The sequence below is a fragment of the Dermochelys coriacea genome, chromosome 9 (assembly GCF_009764565.3).
Source record: "Dermochelys coriacea isolate rDerCor1 chromosome 9, rDerCor1.pri.v4, whole genome shotgun sequence".
NCBI lineage: Eukaryota > Metazoa > Chordata > Testudines > Dermochelyidae > Dermochelys > Dermochelys coriacea.
Genome location: NC_050076.1, coordinates 14,991,217 through 15,007,186, shown reverse-complemented (window position 1 = coordinate 15,007,186; position 15,970 = coordinate 14,991,217). Strand labels below are relative to the sequence as shown.

Here is a 15,970-nt window from a genome sequence, read left to right as displayed (position 1 = left end):
AGTAGTCCCGGACTCCAGCTTAGTAGGAGAATAGTCTATTCCAAAACTTTTCTAACTGTTGGCAGCTATGCGCAGAGCCTAGCAGTTACCTTGGTAACTGTTGGCAAATGTTCATTGTCCTCTGTACGTTACTATGTACTTTAATGGTGCTCTATAAGCAATTACTAATGATATAGGATGACAGGGTAATATTTGCAGTGGACTTTATACCTTGGTGAAAGACAGTAAATTAATAACAGATGTTGTGTGCAAATGGTGATTGCATGAAACTTGAAATGTTGACTTAGAAAACACGGGAATTTTTTTAATCACTGCTTTCTGTTATCGTTGATTCTAGCAGTTTCCATATTTTTTTTGTCTGACTCCTCCCATTGTATGAGTTGCATGCTTCTGTCCCAATTTTTCATCAATGAGTCACTTTCTCTATTAGGAAAAAAAGAGGCTGATTATCTTAAATAGTAACTTATGAATAACAGGCACATTTCTGTACGCCCATAAATTAAGCAAATCTTGCGTCAGGACACAATGATTTTGCTATTCTGTATTTAATAAGACTGTATTGGAACAGTTTTAATATTGTACTTTTCACAAAACAATTCTTAACTCGCTATTGCTCAGCAGGAGCAGTCCAATATGTCTCAAGTGTCTTAACACAGAGATTACATTTAGCACTTACCAAGTTTTATTAATATGTTTAAGAGTTTCTGTGCTATAAAGTAAAATGTACCGGAAACATTTTTAATTATTTGAAACATTTGCTCTGCCCCTAAGATTAATAAATTGCGAAATGTTGAAACTTCTTCCAGATTTGTTTGAACAAAGGAAAGGCGAAAAAAAAACCTCATGAAAAGCATTTCAAGGCTTGTGATTGTGTCTTTTTAGCTTTATCCTCCTCCTGTGTGGTTTTCAGAGCCCTAAGGTGATACTGGTACTTGAAGTATCAAATAACAGGCAAGGAATTATGCCTGCTTAAAGGCGTGTTGCAGATTTAGGGTCAGGAACACAAGAAGTCTATACTTTGCACCTCCCATGCAATAGCTGGGCATGGTTGCAATCCCTGAGCTTATGTGTACAGGGGCTGCCCCAAAGGAGGGCAAGAGTGGGGGAACTGTGGCTCCGTCCCATCTTTCCAATCAACGACAGGAGCTGGCAGTTCAGATAAGAAGGTGGCCTGTTGCTCCTCTATAAGGAGAACTCCCCTGCACACATCTTAGAGTGGTGGGAGGTTTTGTACCCCTCCTGGAGTTTCTCCTTTATTCAGGTCTGTCTCTGACAGGCACAATTGAGCCTTTTTTGATTTGCACCTTAAAAGCAATTTGTACTTTAGGCCTGCTAAGCTCCCCCCATATAAAAACCCACTTTTTATTTGGATCAGCTTGGCAGTTGGATAGCTGATATTTCAAAAACCTTAATAGACGTTTTTTTTTACTTCAGTGGGAGCTTGTGTGAATAAAGACTGATTAAAGACCTCAAGATTTGATCTGACAGAAATAAATTTTTCATTGCTCGGCAAATGTAGCTTTTTATCCTTAATGTTTATGAAAATATCTTTATACTATCGCTCAAGCTTGCAAGCGTATGACATTTGACACTGCAAGCCTTCCTTGCAGGATAAATCTACTAGGTATGCATGGGTCATAAAGACCCTGCATGATTATAAAATACTGAGAACACTTGAGAATGGACTGAAACCAGAGGTGAACTGCGTGTATATGGAACAGTTCATATATTGCATTCAGCAGTGAATTAAAAACACAGTGTGCATTTTGGATGCCTTGTTCACATTTGTTGACCTACACAAACAAGCTAAAGAAACAGCATGCCCCACACTACCATAGAGGAGATCCAGGTTCACTCACACTGCACCCTCTACTGGCTGATGAGAAGGTCATCTATGATTTTAACTTGAAAACAATTATCTTGTTCTTGTTTATCTGTACAAACTTATAGGCTGAAATCCTGGCCCCACTGAAGTCAATGGAAAAAACTCTCAGTGATTTCAGTTGGGTCAAGATTTCACCCCATAATGAGAGGCAGTTCCTGCCATGAAGAGTTTGCAATCTCAGCAGACCAGACAGGAGGTAAGGGAGGTGAAATGACATGCCCAAGATCACACAGCAGGTCAGTGGCAAAGCCAGGAATAAAATACAGGTTCCTTAACTCCTAGTCTAGTGCCTAGATGCTTCCAATTGTGCTGCACTTGAAGAACTGAATTCCAGACATAAATACAGATCAAATAAATAGACGGAAGTGATATATTACCATTTTAAATTATTTTTATGCATTCAATACATTCTTTGTGGATTTTTTTAAGGTATTATAAATTCACATTAATTGCATGAGCTGTTAGTTAATGGGAACACATTCGTTGCTCTATTTTAACATTTTAAAATATTGGTGCTGTATTTGATTCATTTTGGACAGTACCCATAGTTTCAGCCAGGCTAATGACATGGGTCATTGAGTTATTGGTGTAATCCTAATTAGAGGCAAACAGATGCCAATCATCTGAGAATTTGGAAGGAAAATAATACTGTATTTGCCAAATCAGATTATTACTAACTGATTGAAGTAGGGATCTGAGATACCTCTTCAGTGCAATGCAAGCCTCAAGAGTTCCACAAGTCTTAATGCACAAAATTTCAAGCCTTCCTGGCTTATGGGAACAAGCTCAGAAAAAGGAGAAAAACATCCTTTGATGGAAGCATGCAGAAAGCTGCAAAAGGTTTCTTTTGCTTTTAAGTGCTGAATTGTCAATCCTGCCTGTGTTTTGATTTTTCAGCGAAGGTTACTGATGATGTAGACATCAGAAAGCAACCAAACGCATGGGGCCAAGTTCATCTCTGCTGAGACTATATTGACTTCCATAGACTTACACTGGAGATGAAGCTTGTCCATGCTGCCATGTCATTATTAGGCTAGGCAATGAAAGAATATGAACTAAATTTAATAACTCAGTACATTTGTTCAGCTTTCTTCCCTGATAGTCCCTGTGTGCTTAATAATTCAGATACAGTTAAAAACAGCATCCAGCATGTATGTTTTTAATTTTGATTTCAAACTAGAACTACTTAGGCTTTCACAGTGTAAAGAAGAAGCTGATTTCATAAGCATAATAAATACTAAAAGCTCTAGCCCCTGGTGTTTCCAGATTATATTGAGAGCAAACCAAGAAATTTGTGGACTCTGACTTCAGAGAACAACTGGGAACTTTGAATAGGAACATAAGAAGAAAGCAAGTCATAAAGTTATTCTAGACTAACAGTATTTGCAAGCCTATAAGTATGGACATGGACTTTAAAATTAATGCAAAATTTCACTGGCAAACAATGTAGAGATTTCTAAACTAGAGTGTTATCTAATAATCAAGATCCATTGAGAACACTGATAGCAGCTTGCTTTATCAATTTCAGTGTCTTAACAGTAACCAAAAAGGACCTGAAAATAGTGAATTACAGTAGAAATAATGAGAAGTCCTTGTGGCACCTTAGACACTAACACATTTATTTGGGCATAGGCTTTTGTGGGCTAAAACCCACTTCATCAGATGCATGGAGTGGAAAATACAGTAAAGAGGCATAAATACACAGCATATGAAAAGATAGGAGTTGCCTTACCAAGTGGAGGGGTCAGTGCTAAGGAGCCAATTCAATTAAGGTGGAAGTGGGCTATTCTGAACAGTTGACAAGAAGGGCTGGAAATCACTTTTGTAGTGCTAATGAGGCCAATGTAATCAAGGTGGCCCATTTCAAACAGTTAACACTGCTTGCTTTGGGATTTGAGCGTGCTCAGCACCTTGCAGGAATACCCTTAACTATGTTTATTATCTGAATCCAGGCACAGACTCATAATGGCAAGTATTATCTTCTCAGGAGCAGAACTAAGGTCCCGGAACACCACCTTAAAGGAGATCAGGAGGAACGCTGCCCTTGTTATCTTCAGGTCAATCTGTAAATTGCACCTCTTTGTCATAGTATCCCCCAGGGAATCAGGGTCAGAACTGGTCACACGCAGAAGTATTAAACCAAAATTAAAGCTAGAGTGGAGTAGTGGACTGGCATTGTGCTAAAAATAAAGGTCCCTATTATACCAAGAGCAGTATTGAGCACTGGGTGCCACATAGTAGCTCTCACTGAGTTTTAATCTACATTTAATCAGAGCGGTAGCCGTTTAGTCTGTATCAGCAAAAATAACAAGGAGTCCTTGTGGCACCTTAAAGACTAACAAATTTATTTGGGCATTCGTGGGCTAAAACCCACTTCATCAGATGCATGGAGTGGAAAATACAGTAGGCAGGTATAAATACACAGCACATGAAAAGATGGGAGTTGCCTTACCAAGTGTGGGGGGGGTCAGTGCTAACGAGCCAATTCAATTAAGGTGGACACCATCAAATTAGGCCTGAATAAAGATTGGGAGTGGATGGGTCATTACAAAAACTAATTTCCCCATACTAATTTCCCCCTACTGTTACTCACACCCTCTTGTCAACTGTTTGAAATGGGCCACTCTCATTACTACTACAAAAGTGATTTTTCCTCCCTTGGTATTCTACTGTTAATTGAATTGTCTCGTTAGCACTGACACCCCCCCCCCCACACACACACTGGGTAAGGCAACTCTCATCTTTTCATGTGCTGTGTATTTATACCTGCCTACTGTATTTTCTACTCCATGCATTTGATGAAGTGGGTTCTAGCCCACGAAAGCTTATGTCCAAATAAATTTGTTAGTCTCTACAGAGAACAGAAAATCTGTTGATTAAAGTCATGTCCAGCAGGCACTTTTAGACTGGTCAATGAAGCAGTACTCTGACTGGATTCAACTTCACAAAAGTCTTTGCCATTTGACCCTGAACTTTATGCAAACCACTGGTCATAACTGTTAATCAAATGGAAATGCTAAATATACTTACATCAAAAGGATACCTAGATCATACTGATGGTTAATATTACCCCAATGGCAAGGTGTGCATGCTAAAAAGCCAGTGTCCCAGAAGAGAACTCTGTTTGATGGTAGGGCATAAATCCTAACAAGTGATGGTATGTATGAATCCCAACCAGAGGTTGGCAGGGAAGGGGTTAACCCTCACCTTCTGGCTGGAAATACTAGTATTTTTAGAATAGCAGGGCTGGATGAGATGTGGGATTGATTCGTTCCCTTCTGATTCACTATCAGAGAGAGATGCTATGAAGAATAGCAGATGAGTCTGGTTGTTAGGGAGGAAGGATCTCTAGGAAATTGGGAAGAGCTAAAAGGCAAACCAGAGTTTTCTCTTCTTTTCTGGAGCTTAGCCGAAGAGAGCCACACTTTAAATCTTCACTTTTGGACTTTGGCACAGAGAAGCCTTGTTGTATTTGGCCCTTTAAGTGGCCGGACATTGTTTCAATTCATTTTTATGTTTAACAATAAAGCAGGTAACAAAGGTGTTCAACTCCACCTGATTGCGCAGTATCCTTTCCTATTTCTTTCCTATCCAGACAGTCTTATACTAAATTGCAGTTGAGAAAAAAGAATATTATGATTAACAGTGTAGAAAGCTGCAAAAAGTCTAAACAAATTAGTGAAGAGAGATGATCAAAATCTTTTCAATTAGGCAATCAATGTAATCTTCTTTGACTAGGCAGTCTCAATATAGTGATGTATACAAACTGTTGTTGTTTTGTCCCATGATAACCATATAGAGCCAGGACATTGGAGAATGAATTTGGCCACTCTTACAGGTTCCTTTGTAAGGGCACAATCCAAGCTGTCAAATCCAGAGAGCCCCACTTTCCTTACGATGATACATTCCATAAGCAAGTGTTAAAGCCTGCTCTTGACACAGCTTACAGAGTGGATATATCATGATCCCATCTCTATTGATTTTCATTTTTGTAGTGCGCCCTGTCTGCACTCTCATGGTAGTGGATGTTATTTTCTGAGGTGCTTTCATGTCAATCAGAGAATCTTTTGTCTTTCGACCATTTATCTATGCTAACGATCCCTTGATAAGTCATTAATGTCCTCAACTATTGTCATTCCAACCAGCATTGCCAATCTTCCTACTTTGGCCAGATCATCAGCTACATCACTTCTGTATATACCTTCAGATAAGAACGCAATGAATATCGTGATATATCTTAATATTAAGAAAAGGAGTACCCGTGGCACCTTAGAGACTAACAAATTTATTAGAGCATAAGCTTTCGTGAGCTACAGCTCACTTCATCGGATGCATTTGGTGGAAAAAGCAGAGGAGAGATTTATATACACACACACAGAGAACATGAAACAATGGGTTTATCATACACACTGTAAGGAGAGTGATCACTTAAGATAAGCCATCACCAGCAGCAGGGGGGGGGGAAGGAGGAAAACCTTTCATGGTGACAAGCAAGGTAGGCTAATTCCAGCAGTTAACAAGAATATCAGAGGAACAGTGGGGGGGTGGGGTGGGGTGGGAGGGAGAAACACCATGGGGAAATAGTTTTACTTTGTGTAATGACTCATCCATTCCCAGTCTCTATTCAAGCCTAAGTTAATTGTATCCAGTTTGCAAATTAATTCCAATTCAGCAGTCTCTCGTGGGAGTCTGTTTTTGAAGCTTTTTTGTTGAAGTATAGCCACTCTTAGGTCTGTGATCGAGTGACCAGAGAGATTGAAGTGTTCTCCAACTGGTTTTTGAATGTTATAATTCTTGACGTCTGATTTGTGTCCATTCATTCTTTTACGTAGAGACTGTCCAGTTTGGCCAATGTACATGGCAGAGGGGCATTGCTGGCACATGATGGCATATATCACATTGGTAGATGCACAGGTGAACGAGCCTCTGATAGTGTGGCTGATGTGATTAGGCCCTATGATGGTATCCCCTGAATAGATATGTGGACAGAGTTGGCAACGGGCTTTGTTGCAAAGATAGGTTCCTGGGTTAGTGGTTCTGTTGTGTGGTGTGTGGTTGCTGGTGAGTATTTGCTTCAGATTGGGGGGCTGTCTGTAAGCAAGGACTGGTCTGTCTCCCAAGATCTGTGAGAGTGATGGGTCGTCCTTCAGGATAGGTTGTAGATCCTTGATGATGCGTTGGAGAGGTTTTAGTTGGGGGCTGAAGGTGATGGCTAGTGGCGTTCTGTTGTTTTCTTTGTTGGGCCTGTCCTGTAGTAGGTGACTTCTGGGTACTCTTCTGGCTCTGTCAATCAGTTTCTTCACTTCAGCAGGTGGGTATTGTAGTTGTAGGAATGCATGATAGAGATCTTGTAGGTGTTTGTCTCTGTCTGAGGGGTTGGAGCAAATGCGGTTATATCGTAGCGCTTGGCTGTAGACAATGGCTCGAGTGGAATGATCTGGATGAAAGCTAGAGGCATGTAGGTAGGAATAGCGGTTAGTAGGTTTCCGATATAGGGTGGTGTTTATGTGACCATCGCTTATTAGCACCGTAGTGTCCAGGAAGTGGATCTTTTGTGTGGACTGGTCCAGGCTGAGGTTGATGGTGGGATGGAAATTGTTGAAATCATGGTGGAATTCCTCAAGAGCTTCTTTTCCATGTGTCCAGATGATGAAGATGTCATCAATGTAGCGCAAATAGAGTAGGGGCATTAGGGGACGAGAGCTGAGGAAGCGTTGTTCTAAGTCAGCCATAAAAATGTTGGCATACTGTGGGGCCATGCGGGTACCCATCGCAGTGCCGCTGATTTGAAGGTATACATTGTCACCAAATGTGAAATAGTTATGGGTCAGGACAAAGTCACAAAGTTCAGCCACCAGGTTAGCCGTGACAGTATCGGGGATACTGTTCCTGACGGCTTGTAGTCCATCTTTGTGTGGAATGTTGGTGTAGAGGGCTTCTACATCCATAGTGGCTAGGATGGTGTTTTTAGGAAGATCACCAATGGACTGTAGTTTCCTCAGGAAGTCAGTGGTGTCTCGAAGATAGCTGGGAGTGCTGGTAACGAAGGGCCTGAGGAGGGAGTCTACATAGCCAGACAATCCTGCTGTCAGGGTGCCAATGCCTGAGATGATGGGGCTTCCAGGATTTCCAGGTTTATGGATCTTGGGTAGCAGATAGAATACCCCAGGTCGGGGCTCCAGGGGTGTGTCTGTGCGGATTTGTTCTTGTGCTTTTTCAGGGAGTTTCTTGAGCAAATGCTGTAGTTTCTTTTGGTAATGAGTCATTACACAAAGTAAAACTATTTCCCCATGGTATTTCTCCCTCCCCCCCACCCCCCCCCCCACTGTTCCTCTGATATTCTTGTTAACTGCTGGAATTAGCCTACCTTGCTTGTCACCATGAAAGGTTTTCCTCCTCCCCCCCCCCTGCTGCTGGTGATGGCTTATCTTAAGTGATCACTCTCCTTACAGTGTGTATGATAAACCCATTGTTTCATGTTCTCTGTGTGTGTGTATATAAATCTCTCCTCTGCTTTTTCCACCAAATGCATCCAATGAAGTGAGCTGTAGCTCACGAAAGCTTATGCTCTAATAAATTTGTTAGTCTCTAAGGTGCCACGGGTACTCCTTTTCTTTTTGCGAATACAGACTAACACGGCTGCTACTCTGAAACCTATCTTAATATTAGTTAGGCTTTTGACACATGACATTCTCATATGCAAACTAGGGAAATGTGGTCTAGATGAAATTCCTATGAAGTCATGCAACAGTGGTTGAAAGGCCATATTCAAAGAGTTATCAATGGTTTGCTGTCAAACTGGGAGAATGTATCTAGTGGTGTCCTGCAGGGGTCTGTCCTGGGACCAGTACTAGTCAGTATTTACATTAATGACTTGGATAATGGAGTAGAGAGTATGCTTATAAAATTTGCAGATTACCCCTAGCTGGGACAGGTTGCCAGCACTTTAGAGGACAGGATTAGAATTCAAAACAACCTTGACAAATTGGAGAATTGGTCTGAAATCAACAAGACAAAATTAATTGTCTGGGTATACTGCAAGAAGGACAGGAGACTTGTTATGGGTTTTAATCAGGCTGCAACTTTATTATCTAGATGTCTGGGACTACCCGGCAGACAAAGTGTACAGTGCAGGCAAATCCATGCTTATTCAAATCAATTCTCCGGGGCTTTCGCCAGCCCCCCTTTGTTTCCATGCAGGTCCCCCATCCGACCCATGGCTTGGACCTTACCATCCACCCCTCTCGTAAGAGGGTTAAGGAGGGCTATGAGAACGGGGGGTGGGGCTGGCTCCCTGCCATACCAATCATGGGAGTCCCCAACCCCTCCCCCGTTCTGTTCCTTTATCCAGTACTTCCTTTTAAGCCCTTTACTAGGCCATTTATCTGGTCACTGGCTACCCTCTCTATGGAGTAGCTGCACTGAATTGGAGAATTGGTCTGAAATCAACAAGATGAAATTCAATAGAGATAAGTGGAAAGTACTACACTTACAAAAAAAATCAAATGCAAATCTACAAAATGGGGAATAACTGGCTAGGCATTATTACTGCAGAAAAAGATCTGGAGATTATAGTTGATCACAAATTGAATATGAATTAACAATACGATGCACTTGCTACAAAAGCTGGGTGTATTAAATGAAAAGTCATATGTAAGACATGGGAGGTAATAGTCTCGAGATAATCGGCTTTGGGGAGGCCTCAGCTGGAGTAGTGTGTCCAGTTCTGGGCACCACACTTTAGGAAAGATATGGACAAACCAGAGATAGTCCAGAGGAGAGCTTCAAAATGATAAAAGGTTTAGAAAACCTGACCTGTGAGGAATGAGTGAAAAAACTGGACATGATTAGCCTTGGAGTAGAAGACTAATAAGTCTCCAGATATGTTAAGTGTTGTTGTAAATAGGACAGGGAACAACTGTTGTCCGTGTCCACTGATGATAGGACAAGAAGTAATTGGCTTAATCTGAATCAAGGGAGATTTAGGTTACATATTAGGAAAAACTTTTTAACTATAAGGATAGTTAAGCACTGGAATAGGCTTCAAAGGAAGATTGTGGAATTCCCATCACTGGAGGTTTTTAAGGACAGGTTAGACAAACACCCGTCAGGGACAGTCTAGGTTTAGTTGTTCCTGCCTCAGTATAAGGAGCTGGGCTTGACGACCTCTTGAGGTCCCTCCTAGCCCCACATTTTTTCAATTTCTGTAATCACATTTTTCCAGCAGTTTAGTTAAAAACTATGGACCATATTCATGAGAAGTTGGATTCACTTACATTAGGGCTAAGTTTGACCCTCTATGTTCAAAAAACCCAAACTTGATAGCTAGACAAATTACCTGCAAGTGGAAAGAGATGCTTTTTCTAAAGAATTAATGTGGTCATTAGTTTTTTTTTTTTTTTTTTATAAATTTCAGAATGAAAAAGAGAGGTTCACAATGTACAGGAGATTTGGACCAAACATAGGCAGGCGTTCCTTTACTCACCAGATTAGAACTAGTTCATGAAAACATGTAACTGAGCTAAATGTCGGCTTTAACTTCATGAAATTCGAGAAGGATAACTGAAGAGGACAGTTTTTATGTCTGCAATGAAAAATTCAACGAGTCCCACTGGATGCAATGAGAGATCAGAAAACTAAACCATCTCTTACTGCTGAAATCTTTATTCAAAAATACCTTCAAAACATTAAACACTGCTACAGAGGGCATAAAAATTATCTTTATATTTTCACTGATGTTCCTCCAAGTTGTCCATTGTGCTGCCATCACCTATTATCATTCAGATGCAATGGAATGATAGGACATATCTCGGAAGCTTAACAGAACAATGTGTGCATTCTACCTGGAAGTCAGTACAAGCCAAGTGTTTAACTGGTCTATCCTGATTAAGAAGCTTATTGATGTTGCATGGGATGTTTCTCGTCTGTAAAAATAATCTGAGTAATAAATTGCCTTTAAAGAAGCCAGAATCTTTGGATATACTTTTATTATTTTGGAGTTCCAAGATGCCAAGAAGACCTATAAAACAGTTGCTCTCAACTTGTATTTCAAACTTCATGCCTTACAGTAGGAATGTGACAAAGCTGATAACTTGGAATGCTCCTAATCCTGGGAGCTATTTTTTCCTGATTAATACATGAATTTCTATTATAATCATTTGCAGCGGTACATATTTCCTCAAACACCAGTCACATTTACCAGATCAGAAATAGGGACAAAATAGTTTAGGGTTTGTGTGCGCAGAGATTTGTTCCAGAATAGCTATGCCTGATTAACTCTTCCTGATTAACTCCATGTGTGGATGTTCTTATTCTGGAATAAAAATTCTGCATGGATTAAGCTAATTCAGAATAACGCATCCTAATTCAGAAAAAAAGCATCCACACATGGAGTTAATCAGAAAGAGTTAATCTGCTTTAAATTTGCACCCTACCTTATTCCAGATTAATTTTCATATGTAGACAAGCCCTTAATTTAGTGACTGATGCAAACCCCACTGGAATTAATGGAAATCAAATTTCTAGTTAGTCTGAACATCCATCTGTGAGACTGATCAGTAGAGGGAAAAATTTGAGGTGTAAAAGATATTAGAGGTGAAAAGGAAGCAAAAAAAAGTAATGATACTAAGTAATTTCAGATAAACACAAAGCAAGTGAATTAATTACATTATGTCAATGATCCCTTACTCTTACTAATGTACATGTACTAATAGATACAAAGACCAATAGTCACAAGAATTGATGAGAAAATCTATCATATACATCATTCATATGGATTTTAAAATTGCCCATCAATAATATTTTGGCATTACATACAAAAGCTCTGCAGGCAAAAGTTCTGAAAAATCAATCAAAAAACCTTAATATGGATTGGAGAGCTAAAAGATAGAACCTAAAATAAAAGAAACAAAACAAGATTTGAATGAATAAAAGACTTTCAATGGTTTCTGTACAGACCTAAGGGTAGAGTTAAAAATAACTGCTATATTGCCATCTTTCCCAGGACTTTGTGTGTGCTGTGAAATTTTTAATTCCTTAGATTTACCTGCTGTAAAAACATGATTTTGTGTAATCTGCTAATAATACCATACAGAGAATATAACTCTCCAGAAGTACACATTAATTTAGATCATATGCAGCCCAAGGAGAGAGAGGGGAAGCAGTGGAAAGCTTTTGATCTGTGCAGTGGTGAATAGTTAAATATGTGACTTGTAATTCTGCAGGTTTTGAATGGAGATGATTTTTTCTGCACATTTTTGGTCAATTAAATTAAGCTAGTTAGTGCCTCATCTTGGGAAGGGTGTAAGTGATTTAGGGTTTATAGGCCTCCGTGAAGAAGGAAAGACTTGAAGGAAGAAAGGGTGGAGGCATGTCCAAGTTGATCAGAGAGGGAGTTCAAGGTGTATGGGTAGGGTCCTATCAAATTTACGGACATGAAAAACATAGCAAGGACTGTAAAATCTGGTCTCCCCCATGAAATCTGGTTTTTGTGTACTTTTACTCGATACTATATAGATTTCATGGGGGAGACCAGAGTTTCTCAAACTGGGGTCCAGACCCCAAAGGGAGGAGTCGCAAAGTTATTATAGAGGGCTGAAGGCAGCGCAGAAATAAGGATGGCAATTACGCAACCCCCTTACAGTAACCTTGTGGACTCCACCCCCAGCTCCATTTTTGGTCAGGACCCCTACAGTTACAACACTGAAATTTTAAATTTAAATATCTGAAATCATGAAATGTACAATGTTTAAATCCTATGAGCATGAAATTAACCAAAATGGACTGTGAATTTGGTAGGGCCCTATGTATGGGGTGTCTTGGGAGAAAAGGGTGGTTAGTCATACGACTTGGAAGGAATGAAGTATAGTAGGGAAAGCTGTGGAAAGAGATGAGAGCAGAGAAGTAGGTAGGAGATAAGTTGGTGAAGGCTTTGAAGACAAGAGCAAATTTAATCTAAACTGTGAGGGGAAGCCAAAGGAGTGTTTTGAAGAGGAGCTCGGTGTGTCTAGAGCAGCAAATTTGCAGATGGTTTTTGTAGCACCAATTTTGAACAGGCTAAGAGGATTTGTGAAGGAGGCAGATGGGAGCCTACCAGGTCAGAGATGACTGGTTGCTGTAGATGAGATGTAAATAATTAGAGCCTTAACAGGGGTTTTGTCACAGAGAATGGAGAACAATGGGCAGATTTTTGAGAAATGCCAGGATTTAGCAACCCTTCTTAGTCTCACATCTATCCATTACTCAACTTTTTAAAGTGACACAATTCTGTGGCGGTTGCTGATCTGTTCAGTGAAACATAGGTGCTCTCCTGCCATCTGGTTGCTCCGTCTATGAAATGTCCTGGAGGAATATTAACTACACAGTATGCGGGACACCAAGAAGGTACATGCATCCTTTGGAGATCTAGAAAAGGAAAACTCAGTTATGAATAACTCACAGAATGGGGAGGAGGATGCATTTATTTCATTTTAATGTTGTTTTCTCGAATTTCTGAGTGGGGCAGTGCTCCAAAGGTTGAACCATTATTGGCTGGCCCTCCCCAAGTTCAGAGTGTCAATAAATAGGCTGGTGTTTGGTGGGTACCCATGGGCATCCACATGGGTATCTTCAGTTTTTCCTATATCTATTTGTAAACAATTTTGTTAAAATCTAGAAATATTTAAAAGTAACAATTAGAGACTAGCTCCTTTTTTTCCCCCACCTTCCATAATAATAGTGTTTCGGCTCTCAGTTGTTTGATGTTTTAGGCCCACATTTTAAAATTGCAATGCCTAACCGATTTAGGAGCCTAAATTTCATTTTCAAAAGGCCTAAGTCTCATTGAAAGTCATCAAAGCACCTGGGTCATTTTTGAAAATGAGATTTAGGCTCCTAAATCAGCTGTTGCAGGACTGAAGAGAGCAACTCCTAAATACCTGTAAAAATCTGGGCCTTGGTCAAATTGGTGGCATGTGATTGGCTAAAAGAAAAGGAGTACTTGTGGCACGGCTAACCTGGTGGCTGAACTTTGTGACTTTGTCCTCTTCACCCATAACTATTTCACATTTGGGGACAATATATACCTTCAAATCAGCAGCACTGCGATGGGCGCCCGCATGGCCTCACAGTATGCCAACATTTTTATGGCTGACTTAAAACAACGCTTCCTCAGCTCTCGTCCCCTAATGCCCCTACTGTACTTGCGCTACATTGATGACATCCTCATCATCTGGACCCATGGAAAAGAAGCCCTTGAGGAATTCCACCATGATTTCAACAATTTCCATCCCACCATCAACCTCAGTCTGGACCAGTCCACACAAGAAATCCACTTCCTAGACACTACGGTGCTAATAAGCGATGATCACATAAACACTACCCTATACCGGAAACTTACTGACCGCTATTCCTACCTACATGGCTCCAGCTTTCACCAAGATCACACCACATGATCCATTGTTTACAGCCAAGCTCTACGATACAACCACATTTGCTCCAACCCCTCAGACCGAGACAAACACCTACCAGATCTCTATCAAGCATTCTTACAACTACAATACCCACTTGCTGAAGGGAAGAAACAGATTGACAGAGCCAGAAGAGTACCCAGAAGTCACCTGCTACAGGACAGGCCCAACAAAGAAAATAACAGAATGCCACTAGCCATCACCTTCAGCCCCCAACTAAAACCTCTCCAATGCATCGTCATGGCTCTACAACCTATCCTGAAGGATGACCCATCACTCTCACAGTTCTTGGGAGACAGGCCAGTCTTTGCTTACAGACAGCCCCCCAACGTGAAGCAAATACTCACCAGCAACCACACACCACACAACAGAACCACTAACCCAGGAACCTATCCTTGCAACAAAGCCCGTTGCCAACTCTGTCCACATATCTATTCAGGGGACACCATCATAGGGCCTAATCACATCAGCCACACTATCAGAGATTCATTCACCTGCACATCTACCAATGTGATATATGCCATCATGTGCCAGCAATGCCCCTCTGCCATGTACATTGGTCCAACTGGACAGTCTCTACGTAAAAGAATGAATGGACACAAATCAGACTTCAAGAATTATAACATTCAAAAACCATTCGGAGAACACTTCAATCTCTCTGGTCACTCGATTACAAACCTAAGAGTGGCTATTCTTCAACAAAAAAACTTCAAAAACAGACTCCAACGAGAGACTGCTGAATTGGAATTAATTTGCAAACTGGATACAATTCACTTAGGCTTGAATAGAGACTGGGAGTGGATGGGTCATTACACAAAGTAAAACTATTTCCCCATGTTATTTCCCCCCTATCCCCCACTGTTCCTCAGATGTTCTTGTCAACTGCTGGAAATGGCCCACCTTGATTATCACCACAAAAGGTTTTCTTCCTCTCCCTCCCCCCTGCTGGTAATAGCTCACCTTAAGTGATCACTCTCCTTACAGTGTGTATGATAAAACCCATTGTTTCATGTTCTCTGTGTGTGTGTATATATAAATCTCCCCACTGTATTTTCCACTGAATGCATCCGATGAAGTGAGCTGTATCTCACGAGAGCTTATGCTCAAATAAATTTGTTAGGCTCTAAGGTGCCACAAGTACTCCTTTTCTTTTTGCGAATACAGACTAACACACCTGTGATTGGCTGATAATCATCAATTAACTTTGTTTACAGAATCTATTTCTGGGTTTGAAACTTTTTTTCCCAGTGCCTCATTGAGAAGAATACAACAGAAATCTTATTTCACAGTCAGGGTAATCATATATTGCTTTTCTCCGCCAATTCTGCAATGCCTGTGTTTTCAACTGTAGTGAAAGAGTTAAATTACACAGTTTGTGAGGGGTTCTAGGACCATGAGTCTTTGAAACTGAATTCTATGTTATTGGTGCATATTAGGTTAAATGCATACAGGTTAAAATGATTCCAGTGCCGCAGAAATACCACAGAATTCACTGTGCACTGCCACCATATGCTCTCATCCTTGCCATAGAGGTATAGATTACATCTGCCACTGAATTCCAGGGAGGGCTGTGTGCAGGTAAGGAGAATAAAAGCTTATCAAATTTATGGGCACCCTTTAGACCTTCCCTGAAGCTATA

General features: G+C 40.6%; 1 protein-coding gene across 5 annotated transcripts in view; it reads left to right on the top strand.

The window, feature by feature from the left end:
• The window catches only part of NLGN1 (neuroligin 1), a 615,380-nt gene that overhangs the window by 101,389 nt on the left and 498,021 nt on the right, over positions 1–15,970 (top strand). The window lies entirely within an intron of this gene.